The sequence below is a fragment of the Hyposmocoma kahamanoa genome, unplaced genomic scaffold (genome assembly GCF_003589595.1).
Source record: "Hyposmocoma kahamanoa isolate Upper Pololo Valley unplaced genomic scaffold, ASM358959v1 92, whole genome shotgun sequence".
In the NCBI taxonomy this organism is placed as follows: domain Eukaryota; kingdom Metazoa; phylum Arthropoda; class Insecta; order Lepidoptera; family Cosmopterigidae; genus Hyposmocoma; species Hyposmocoma kahamanoa.
The window spans coordinates 15,641,616-15,651,059 of NW_020654748.1; the positions used below are offsets into that span (position 1 = coordinate 15,641,616).

Genomic DNA, 9,444 nt, shown 5'->3' on the forward strand with positions numbered 1-9,444 from the left:
ATATAATGAATATCATGATGATTTTACTACCATGACATTCATATATTTTTTGTGTGTAAATACTCCACTAGGTTGGTGTGCCCCGGCCTTGCAAACAGTCGCTGGTTCGAATCCAGCCGGATCGAAGCTATTTTTCTTTGTGTTTATATTTTATCATTTTATTTATTTATATTTTACTTTGTATCAATAATAAATGAATAACACAAAGATATAACCCATTTTGTTTCGATTTTTTTTGATTTTTAATTTTAATCATTCCGGGATTTCGAAGGGAAGTATTATACATTCTATGTGTATCACTTGAAGTTTAGGTAAAATATACTGTGCTTATTCACATCTCTAGTAATTACATTACTTTGTTGATCTGATTGATCTCATCTAAGCTGTTATATGTATGTTCACGGTTATGTATTCGTTATGCAAAATACAGTCGCTACCAATATACTTCTGCGGTCTATAACTTTGTTTTTGTCTGTGTTATAAGGCAATTTAAGACGCTTCTACATACATTGTTAGGTTTGGGAACTTAAAGCGAACGTGCAATTTGTTACTAAGGATTTGCGGATGTAGTCCTAGTCCATATGATTCAGAATTAATTGCTGGTAGCACGTGGTTTGAACACGTTTAAGGAGCAATGATTAAACTTGTTGACCTGTATTTATTGCGTGTTAATTGCCAGTTATGGTGCACCAACTCCTACGTTTCACTCCATTTTTGATACGCTTTATTGTCATTCGTGCGGTCTGTAATTTTGATAAGTATGCAAAAATCTGCTTTTAGTTTGTAATCGCTTTTGTTTATTCTAACGAATATTGTGCCAATAACGTTTACTGTAAGTATAAGTAGTATCAATAAGTGTGTTACGTATATTTTTCGTCTACTTATTTGCTCAAAAAACATGGCAAGCAAACTCAATATGTTGTCTTATGAGCAAAGATGGACAGTGGGTTAAAACCCAATCAACTGGATTTTAACCACATTTCTGCCCAAATCGTGGGCAAAAATATTATACGCTTAAAATAATACGGAATTTGGTATAATTCTATAGGTATTAATACTATAGTATGCTTAGAAATTTCGTTGTAAAAAAGATTTTTTTTACATCGATCCATGGATGCATATTACAATTCGATTTTTATGAAAATCGAATCAAGTATACAATACGATAACGAGTTTTTGTATCGATTCATTTCAATGCGAGTTTCAAGCGAATCGATTCAATAGAAAGGCGAAACATGTAGCAAGCAATGTACATTTTGTAATAATGTTACATTTGAATATATACATTTGAACAAAACTTGATTTATAAATATTTAGTTATAAATAATTTTTGCACTCGATTTCGGGCATAAATGTAAGGTAATAACCCGATTTAAACCCGGCATTAACAAAGCGCTGTGTTAAATCCCGGGCGTTTGTCCATCTCTACTTATGAGTATAATCATCATCAAATCATTAATTCTGTATTTTATTGCTATAAACTAATAAAAACAGGCAAGTATGTAAATAAACCATAAATGCCCAATGTGTGTGCGCAAACGCATAAGGGCGTGCACGTGGATGAGCCAGTGATCACTCTGCTTACATCGTGACATATTATTTGCTATGCTAAATATTAACATCGTCATAAACCACTTATTTCTTGTTTTAATTGCCATTTAATAAACGCTCTTTGAATCACATAAGGCACTAGAGGCATTTACTCTAGATCCGGCAGAGGCGGTTCAGAATTTTATTTGACGTCCTGGTCATTAACGTCAATTTAGGAAAAACACTAAGCAAAATTTTTTATTTATTTTTTATATAGGACCAAATTCGGTAGTTGGCAACAGTCGTTTGTCATTATACACAAATTACCCTTTAATGGAGCATGCAGCATTGCATTCGGTAAGACGTGCACTAATTCTAACGAGAAAATTAACGGTGATGATCCAGTTAGTGCAGTAACAACAAGTGCTTGGTTGTGAAACATACTCGGTATAACTAGACGAACTAGTGTCTTACGTAACAGCTGTAATCTTCACGAATCGACACTGCATGTGCAGGCATGCTGCGTGCCCATAACGGTGCATTGTGATCACGGAACACATTAGTTACCTTGTAGCCTCAAGCTCTAAAACACAACATGACAGCCTCCTATCTTAAGTCATCAAACAATTTGCCTTTTGTGAGAATCAGTTACTGCATACCACAGTACGAATTACATAACCTTACCTGCCAGGAAGATTAAGCTGAATAATTCACTAGTGCAATTAACTACTCAAAAGTAATCTGATTTTCCCTTTCGTTGATCCATCACTGGCTATTGTTAGCGGTTATTGAAAGAAGGCTTAAAACTACAGTTTGGCGACGGCACGCCTACATACCACTTTCATAATCTCAAACAATGCTTGCTTCACTTACTATGATAATCAGTTACCGACTAAGCAGATTGTTCTCTTTTGGAGGAGAAAGCGTGCGTACTTTGCATGCTCTTCTTGGAATACTTTCGGTACTGCAAATGTCACAATGGATAACGGATCGCGATACTTTTGATTTCACATCTTCGACCAGACAGTTGTATTGATTTCGTGCAAATCTTGCGCACGTGAAGTGGTATCCAGTCAAGAGAAACACTTAACGGTATCGCAAATTTAAAAGATAAATTATTCTAGAGCTTTTGTCTTAAATACGTTTTCGAATGCGATTCTCACGTTGCTCGGGGTTTTCGACCATTCATTATTTATATGTAACTGGATATTTGAGTTACATTAAAATTATCTTTGACAATCGCCTTAATGAAGTCACATATCTCAATCGCAATTGATGTTGTTAAAAGCAGTAGTTAAGAAATAAATTCTATTTGAAGTGAGCAAGACGTGCTTTTGAGCGTCCAATTATCATATTTTATACACGATTGCATGAGGACGCCGTAACATTACTCATTGTTCACGCTGGTCACAAACACTGACATGATGCTTATAGTCGTCCTTGAACTCAATTGGTTGTATTTATATGTATATATAAGCTAACGGGATTCGTGTCAATGCAAATCGCTATGGAAGCTGTTTGGCTACTGACTGACAATGAGTTTTCTACTGTACGATCGTGCATAGTGTTATTATTTATTAACCTTCTACAAATAAATAAACCCATATCTCAAATTATAACTAATGAAAAGAAGGATGATTCAACCTTATGTCTGATTTATACTCCGATCCCTTGGACTTTGTAACGTAAAAAAAGAAACGTTCCGGAACCTCTTTATGACTTAATTGATGGTTGTAGTATCTTCCCTGATCGATTGTATCATCGTGCTGCATTCTTGCGAGCGATTAGCTTCTATTAGCGCCCATGCCTCGAGTGGGATGTGGAGGCAGAAAAAGTGCCCTTGGAATGGGTTATTTAGCCGGATTCTTCTTCTAGTCGCGCTCTGTAATGACATCATATCCTGACCTATACAGTTTGCTGTTAAACTACTTGATCATCGATGAACAAGTACTTAGTTTTTTTTTAATTAAGAAAAAATGCCAGAAGTATTTCTTGAAACATAATCATGCTAAATATGTGTTGTAAGGACTTTAGATGATTTTTACTGTGCTGTAGTTACCGGACTAACACAAAGACTTTACCTTGACGACCAAGGGTCTTTGTTAAATAGTACATAATAAACAAATAGTGCTTCCTGGCTATCGTGTTAACTGAACAACAAATATAAGATCGTCCACAGTTACTTGTGTCAATTGAGAGTAAGGTCACCAGGGCTGCTGCGGTCGGGTGGCGTGGTTTACAAATCTTAGCAGAATGTCTCATTTATTATGCTTATTGTGCCTTATCACGTTATATTTAATTTGATGCTCGGTCAAGATTTGCCTCACGACATAGACGATTTTGGGTATTGAGGTTAATCTGTCAAGGACCGTTTCTCGAGACCGAATATAACTTGGGAAAAAAGCCGTAAAAGTCGAATTTGTACGGTGTCTCTAACGCTACTTGCCAAATTGCTTTGATAAGAAATTGTTTTGTCCTTGTTAAGTCTGCAAGACCGGTTGGGTTATGACTTTCGCGTGATTCTTACGTTCATTTATGTTTGAGCATCGAGTTTCAAAGTTCAAAACTTGTCACGTGCCTACTTAATTTTACGACATTGCTCAATCCATGTAAGTGCATGACCAAGAGACTGCTTGTAAATTTAATTCGTTGAAAATGTGTGACATTCCGATATTCTATACAGGGTGACCATGGTTTAAAAATATGTAATGCAAACGTGTATAATAGAACCTCTCTCTATCCGTCCAGGGCAACACATCGACAAGTGGTAAATAAAATTTGTATAAAAACACAAAAATGTACACATCGAATGTATTGGAATTAGGAAATATTTATACTGTACTCCGGTTATAAGCGAAACAATTTATTTAGATTGCTTCTTAAAATTGCCGATTGTTTTTGTTTATAGTGGCATCGTGGACCGCAATAGAGGCGTAATGGATATTGTTCTCAAAAGTCGTGGCCGTTAACGCTTTGTTAGTTAATTCTATGGAGTTTTTATGACAAGTGTCACTTAGCTTATAAATTACATCACCCATAACTTTTGTTCCACAGTTCCGCTTATGTACGGGAATTCCAAACAACACCATCACATAGCCAGGATCTTATTTTAACGGATGCAAGTTCAATGCCATTTACGTTAGATATTTAATACCAAAACCACTTTTGCTTACTAACGAAATTCGAAACATATATTCACCAAGACAACACAGTACATGTTGTGCCGACCCCACCTAGCATGGGATAAGGACAGCAAGAAGGATTCACCTAAACAACACAGTACATTGCCTATAGATGAGTCACATTACAAGAAATACAAATTTAAATGATTTAGGGCATATATAATAATACAGACTGCTTTTTGATCATCATCATAATCCCTTTTATGCGTCCCACTGCTGGGCACGGATTTCCTTTCAGACGAGGGTTTAGGCCTTAGTCCGCCACGCTGGCCCAATGCGTGTTGGGGATTTCACATGTTTTCCAAGAGTTGTGAACCTTCTTCGACGTGCAGTTTTCATCACGATGTTTTCCTTCACCAAAAAGCTCATGATAAATTTCAAATTAAATTTCGCACATAAATTCCCAGAAACTCTGAGGTGCGAGCCCGGATTCGAACCCACGACTCTCTGATAGAGAGGCAGTAGGTCGGACCATTAGGCTACCACGGCTTCGTGCTTTTTGATCATCATGGTTTTTTAAGAAAATGAATATCATTTATATTTGAATCCATAAATTCCTTGATTTTATTCCATAAATTAGTTGATTTAGTAAAAAGCGTCATTTTCAAAGTAGGTATTTTAGTTTTTGCTTGAATGCAGTCATTTCCAAGTTAGGTGCCACTAACTGGTAGTTTATAGTAGATATTAATTTTTATATTTATGACTTGTTTTAAAGTTTTTACTAATCTGATTTTGTTTGTTACTAGTTTATAGTGATCGGAATTGGGGAGTTAATTTGCCTAAAGTACGAACGTTTTCTTAGTATGGACATACCCATTTCGTCATCAATGCGTATAATTTTTTTTTTACTGTTTATTTTCTAAACACTCCAAAATATAAGTTGTGTCATGTTTATTTTTTAAATGGCTAAAGTATTTAAATACGTAAGTACTCGTACATGTAGAAACACAACTACAATACAGTATTATTTTTTGACACAATAGACAGATACACGTATACGATGATTTTTTTACCCTAGGAAATTCTTAGTCTGTCTATTAAGTAAAATATCTACTGATATACAACTAGTTATATGTATACCTAAATCCTTGAGAAAAGCATTTGCGTAAATGCCCAATTTAGTACAGTGTACATAGAGTTAATTGGTATTGCTTTTCGTTGATGTCTTTCCTACGTGAAGCCGCAAATGACGATGACGGCGCCGCCGACGCTAAGTATGGCTAATTATTATTGCGAGTAAACCTTGTGAGGAATTGCAACACGTCTGAAAACTGAAATTGTAATACAAGGACTGAAGCTAATGTGAACAGTCATTCTGGCGGGTGACCTACTCCAACAATAATCGCTTATGACATGTGGCCCAGTGACGTATTGTGCAATATGTGACGCAATACTAACGCGGCTTCTTCAATCGCTCGTGAAGGAAGCCGGGAAGTATATACCAGTTGCATTTTTTTATGTTACGCCGTTTTCGAAGCGGCTATATCGTATTGACTGAAATGTTTTATTGCTTTAACAACTCACAAGAACGTGCAGAAAATTTGAATAACTCCGCTAACAACAGTAGTTATCTTAATGATTATAGTCATTGGTGGGAGGATGCTCTGTTACTTTAAGCAAAACGATCATCAGCTCGTGTGGCGTCATTGCAATTGTGACGTCACAAACGGATATTAGTACCGTTTTTTTAAATCTATTTGTTACGGATTCCTACTTTTTAATAATAATAATAACACACACGCACACATTCATAGCCTTCACTAGGGAAACTCTGTATCGCGGAAGCCAGAGACACAGACATAGACAACCACAAATTACGTCCAAACTCACGAGAGAAATAAATGTAGGTCGTACAAATATTTCCCCCGGCCCGGGAATCCAACCCGGGATACGTCCCGGGTGGCAGTCCAGTATAGTAACCATAGATTTAGTATAGTAACCGTTCGGTCACGGAGGTCGTTTAATACTTTTTTATAGTTTTTATTTTTCCTATTGTCATTTTGACTTAAAACTGATTAAAGATATTTATTTATCATGATGTTATTGTACTACCATAATATTCATACTTTTTTTTTTGAAAATACTACACTAGTTTAATATACAAAAATCGAACAGCATAAAGAAAAATTCCTTCGATCTAATTGGATTTAGACCAACGTCTTCTTTTTTTTTATAACATCAAGTGACGGGACGAACAAGTCGCGCCTGATGGTGATCTACACACCAGTCCGTAACAGTTACAGTGCCACTCAGAGCTTTAAATTGCAAAGATCTGAGGGGCACTACTACTGCGCCCGTCACCCTGAGTCATAAGTTGACAAGTCCCATGTGCCTGTCACCAGCACCCTTAGCCTTCAAAACCGGAACACAGTAATACTGACATTACTGCTTGTCGGCAGAAATAGGTAAGGTGGCAGTACTACCCTGGACGAACTCTTTCACAAGGAGCTCTACTGCTACTAAACTACAGTTCAGTTGTGAGCATGCGCGAGAATTCCGTAATAAATTGCATTGTGCTATGTACAATATCGTTCAAATTCGCTTCTATTCCGTTCCGCCGCAATATCAATTGAGCCTAATTGCTTCAGACGGATCTCGCACGGAAATAGGGAGTAGACCCTCTGGTTCGATATCAGAGCAAAGAAATTTTTCTTTATGTTGTCTTTGTATGTATGTACCTGATAATAATGATGAATCATCAATATTGTCAATAGCGTTTGCATCACTACTGGTTGTTCAATTCTGTTTCATTTTTGACCTTGAATTTATTTGTATTTTTTATGCTAACGAAAAGCGTGCATTTCCATTATCACAGAATACCCTGTCTTCTGAACGCATAAACAATGACGTTGTAACATTGACACAGTATTGAATAACAAGTTCATTAATAATTTTAAATCAGGAGATTCCTCAGTGACATATTGTATATTTTAATTATAATATTATTAATTTTAAAACGGTTGTGCAAACATATTGACCGTGAACTACTCTTAGTTAGAATTTTCATTAGTTTATCTTTGGTGTTGATGAGCCATTATACCAAACGCGTCATCCTAACATTTATGATTAAAGTTTTTATTAACATTTCTTTAAGAAATAAATGTATAATAATAAAATTACCTATAATTATGATTTTAAAAGGAAATTAAAAGTTTTATTAACGATTTATTTACGCTTTTTAGTACAAGTGAAAATTGTTAATTCATTTAACGCAACGTTTACAAAGAACCATCTGTTTAACGTTGACAGTCAAAGTGAGGCGCAATCGTTAGCGACATCTCAGCCACATACTAAATTAGGCATCGACCGTTTGTGTATAACATGAAAATAACTCTCCCAGGCTTGCAACATTTGTCGTTAAGTTCTTTGAAAACGGTATTTTCGAGCTTCACATAAAGCTCTTGCGTAAGTGGGACAGTTCAAAATCGCAAAACGTAAGTCTTGCTCCCACTCAATAATAGCCAGAATAGCTATTGTGACTTAAGAAAAGAGTTTACGCTGGGACTTGCAGTTTTACGCTGTGTATCTATCAAACTAGCTACTATCTTCGTACATTGTCTTCATCCTTCCATTTCATTACGCTCAATTGTGCAAACTTCTTTTGATTTTGCTTCTATAAAATAAAGGACAATATAACACATGAAATTTAGCATACAGGCTTTTAATTTAAAAAACGATTCTAAACAGTAGAATAATATTCAATAAAGAAATAAAATTGTGGAAAATTCTTCCACTCTGAGAATTTCGTCGTTTATTACACTTTTCAGATTTGCGGGTAGATGTGACCAATGCTTGATTAATTTTTTAAATGTTCAAGGAAATATATTTGTGGAATGATGCTGTCAATCAAAGGTAACAATTGAAGTGACGTATGTATATACGCAAGGATTTACTACGAGTGTTGATATTGTATTTACAGTATTTTTTCTATTGCCATTGTTTTCAATAAATGACTTCAACCTTTGCTACATACGTTTTAACTTAGCGGGTAAAATTGAATTGCTATTCTTTGGTTTCGTCGTAACTATCTTACAATTTATGGTTATAACAGTTCGCCATGAAATGTTCGATGTGTAGTAATTTAAAAAAATGTTTGCAAATTCAGCTGCTCTTTTTGACATTGCTCTCTTTGACTAGGTTTTATTTCAATGCAGCGGAGCCCGACTTCGCTGGATGCGCGCTAAGTCCGGGTGTTGTGAAATGTGAAGGCCACTCGTCGAGGGCAACTTTAGACTCAGTCCCTGTGCCATTTAGCGCGCCTAATAGCAGCGTGCTACTGCCCTGCCCGCATAGCCGCGGTTGCTTTGAACATCGGCATTTTACATTGCTCGCGATATAATTTTACAACTTCTTGTATCCCTTCCGTGTACTTAACCTTCTACTTGAGCATAATAACGTGTCAACATAAGAGATACGCAGTAGTCATATTGATAATAATGTAAACACATCTATTCAATTGGCACTTAGGTATACAAATTCAATTTTGAACTCAAACACTCAAATGCTTACATAGGTTTTGTTCACTTGTCAACAGTAGCTCTTCTCCTGGCTCATTGAACAAATAGTTTAGGATTTCCGAGATTGAAATGTTTATATGTTTAGTAAACATTTTCAATTATACAGTTCTAATTTAATAGTTAATTAACAAATTATAACATTGCTATAGATTGTACAATTCATGGTCTATTTAATTAAAGGACAATAAATAGACCATGAATATGTAAAGGGCATA

The 9,444-nt window shown here is 35.7% G+C and overlaps 2 protein-coding genes across 3 annotated transcripts in view; one reads left to right on the top strand and one right to left on the bottom strand.

Moving 5' to 3' along the window:
* Positions 1–9,444, top strand: part of LOC113236516 (nuclear migration protein nudC) — a 50,364-nt gene that overhangs the window by 20,056 nt on the left and 20,864 nt on the right. The gene's annotated exons all lie outside the window — the stretch shown is intronic.
* LOC113236517 overlaps positions 1–9,444 on the bottom strand; it is a 21,066-nt gene that overhangs the window by 8,284 nt on the left and 3,338 nt on the right. The window lies entirely within an intron of this gene.